The sequence below is a fragment of the Mus musculus genome, chromosome 17 (genome assembly GCF_000001635.26).
Source record: "Mus musculus strain C57BL/6J chromosome 17, GRCm38.p6 C57BL/6J".
NCBI classification, from domain to species: Eukaryota; Metazoa; Chordata; class Mammalia; order Rodentia; family Muridae; genus Mus; species Mus musculus.
The window spans coordinates 18,791,088-18,794,911 of NC_000083.6; positions in this window are offsets into that span (position 1 = coordinate 18,791,088).

A 3,824-nucleotide genomic window follows, 5' to 3' on the forward strand; every position below is an offset into this window, starting at 1 on the left:
CATCTGTATACAATACTACCCCATCCGGAAGTGGGTGTTTGGCTGTTACTACTGGAAACATTATGGCTTGGCTTAAGGCAAACTGTAAAATTGGATGTTTTGGAAAATGATTATCAATTTGTCCTGAATAGGAGGCAACCAAGACTGCCCAATCATTAGTTGTTGCTGCCAGGGTTTGAACTTGAGCAGAGGTATAAGGCAAAATTAGCATATGAGGTTCTTTCCCAAAATGAGTAAGGGCTGCTTTTATCCCCCGAAGTGCAAGTTGAGCAACTGCATTAGGATACCACTCAATGATTTTTGCAGGAGAAACATTAGGGTGGACTCACAATAAGGGTCAATTTTGCCACAATACTGCTGTTGGTAACTGTGCAGTTTTTAATATGCACAATTCAAATGACTTTGACTCGTCAATGCGTTGTAATTGAGCATCTTGTAAGGCCTTTTCTACAGTTTGTAAAGCTTAACATTCAGTTTTTACTACAATCATCCAATCGCCGGGGGTCATTGCCAGAGTAGCAAGCCTTTCGTCTTGGGCTACAGTAAAGTTGGCATTGACTCCATAGTTATGGACTGACTCCACAAGTTCTTTAATCTGTATATACTCCACCGGGGCGTGAATGCGTCCGCCATCGGCGCCTTCAAAGACTGGGAAAGCTTGCTGCAATTTTTTCTGTTCCTCTTTTGAAATGAACGAGTCTGAATGATACCTCTGCATATAGGGCGGAGGTGCACTAGGACCCAGAGGTTGAGGGCCCGGAGACTGCATAGCGATTTGACATTTGTCTCTAGCTGCTTTCATGTTATTCTGTAACTGATTAACTCGTCTTTCATCTGGCTGCTATCTTTCTCCTTCATAGCCTGCCACTTCTTCCTCTAAGTCTGTTTCCTCAGAGGAGCTAAATTCCTTATCCGATTCTGAGCTACTGACAGCTAGTGCCTTGAACTCATCTAATGGTGGGTAGAGGCTCCTTTCCTTATGTGCCTCCCCAGCTCAATTTCTCTTCTTCTCTTCCTTTCCATCCCTTTTTCTAAGCTCTCCCAGGGCATTTTTTCCCTTATTTCTCTTTTCCTCGGGCTCAAGGCCCGTGGAAAGGCCTTTATTCTTCAGTGCACCTTGTTTTTTTCAACTCTTACTCTCTCTCCCCGCTCTGTCTCTGATAGACTGTCTTGAACTTCCTTCAGGATCTTCTGCCCTGCCTCAACCATTTGCTTACAATCCTCATCTGTTAAGCACGATCTTACCAGTTTCCACAATGGCATGGTCCCTGCTTTAAATTTGCCGTTCTGCTGTTCCCTAACTAGATCTCCTTTCAGTTTGTCCCATGAGGCGACAGTTAATGACCCTGAACAAGCATACCATGGTGCCACACAGTCTATCTCCCTGACAAATCCCTCTATAGTCTTAGTGGCAATTTTCAGGCCACACTGATTCAAGACTGACCATAAGGCCATTACTACAGAGTGGGAGATTCCCATACTGGTCGCTGTCCAGGCCTGACCGCGACTGAGAACCAGTCAGCAATACTGGTCACTGTCCAGGCCTGACCACGACTGAGAACCAGTCAGCAGTTCCAGCGGTGGAAGCAAAACGAAACTGAAAGGGAAGGAATAATCGCCATGAAAACAACCAAAAGGGCGTCTAACTCTGGAGAAATTTCAAGACTGTACATACCTTACAGAGCCTTACGTGTCCCGCAGTTCTGAACTGGCCCCGAGAACTGGGGAATCTCCCTTGCGCAGGTGTGATGGTATGAAGTTCCTGGGTTCCTTGGTGCCACTTGTCGCATCCCACTCGACCAGCAAGAAAGACAACCACCGGTTCTTCTGTGGCAAGCTTTATTGCTTCTTCAGGAGGGAAGACCCTGACCCCAGAAAATGGTGTTGCTTATATAGCCCTCAGCCATGGTGTTTCAGCACCTGATGTGGCATGTCAGCTCCTGATTCATTGCTCGCCCATCACCCCATTACTACGCCCCGAGATGGGCAGTGACTAGGTGTGAGTTCACTCTCGTACCTGCGTACAAGGCTTGTTTACTAGTTAGGCACAGCGGAGGCCAGCACCATCTTATAATGGCGATTGCTAGCAGCACGGCTCTCCACAGAGAACATCCTACTAGTGCCATGTGGCCTGCTCCTTCTGGTTATAGTATGGGATAATGCCATTTAAAAAAAAATATTTCCAAAACTAATACATATCTGTCAGAGTGATGATTTCCAAAATATAAGACAAACTCAAGAAACTAGACAACAACAAACCAAATAACTGAATTTCTAAACAAATAATTTTCAGTGAAGGATCCTTTAATGGCCAAAAGCAGACACAGGGTGGAAAGAGAAGCAATGTAAATGACAAACCGACTTTGTTTGAAAATTCTCACAAAAACTGCCCAATTTTTTAAAATTACAAAATGTTGTCTAACAATGACAGGCATGGTCACCAAGATGGCTCAGTTAGAGCAGTTGTTTCAATTACAGTGAAAACAGCACATATCTGACTTTTTAAAAAAGTAATAATTCAACTTGCTGACATCTCAAATGACATCCCACTTCCACATTAATCCCTCCACCAACTCCCCACCCCATGATATCCCCCTTCCTAGTTAATTTCTCCACCAAACAAGTTCCTATCACCAAAAACCTCTTGGCGATGGTAATAGTGTTGGTTTTGGTGTCTGCTAACATGGTGAATCCCCAGGTGTCATCCCTGTTTGGCCCCATCTTCAGTCTCTATTCCATTTTTTCTTTCCTGTTCTTCCTTCAGAAAGGAACATTTCTGGGTAAAAAACTTTGAGATGCGTAGGTGGCTCCATCCCTTAACCAGGGCCATATCTATCTAGTGGAGATGATCTCCACACGTTCCATCTTCCCCTTCCTTTTGCATTATGGTTAAAGTCAATTCCGTTGGATCTTAGGAGCCTCCTCATTTTAAGGTGTCTGTGACCCTACAGTGTTGTCCCTAGTCTTCATCCCTCCTGCTTCAAGTTTTGTCCAATTTCCTGACCCGCAGTAACTCTTTCACATCTCCAGTATCTGGTATTGCTACCCTTAATTCCTGCCGCTCCATTCACCCTCCTAGTCTACATTTCCTTCCACCTTCCATAATTGTCCTTTTCTCCCCTCAGTGCAAGACTGAAGCATCCACACATTGCTCTACCTTCAGCACTCCATATGGTCTATAGGTTTTATAATTGGTATTGTGAGCTTTTAGGTTAGTATACACTTTTTAGTGAGTACATGCAATGTGTGTAATTTCTTGTCTGATTTACCTTACTCAGGTTGATAGTATCTACTTCCTTCCATTTAAGGGCAAATTTCATGAAGTCATTGTTTTTAAAGGCTGTGTAGTACTCCACTTATCTATATGTACTACATTTCCTGTATCCATTCTTCTCTTGAAGGATATCTGGTTTATTTCTAATTTCTGGTTATTACATATAAGGGTGTTATGAACATAGTGGACCATATGTCCTTTTTATACGATGGAGCATCATTTGGGTATATGCCCAGGAGTGATATAGCTGGGTCTTCAGGTAGAACTAATTCCAATTTTCTCAGAAACTTCCAGATTCTTTTCCAAAGTGGTTTCTTTGGCTCTAAACCCACCAACAATGGAGGAGTACTCTTCAGTCTCCACATTCTCAACATCTGCTGTGACCTGAATTTTTTATCTTATTCACTCTGACTTGTGTGTAGTAGAATCTCAGGTTCCTTTTAATTTGCATTCCCCAAATGACTAAGGATGGTGAACATTTGTTTATGTGTTTCTCAGCCATTTGGGATTCCTCAGTTGAAAATTCTCTATACAGTTCTGTACTCCAATT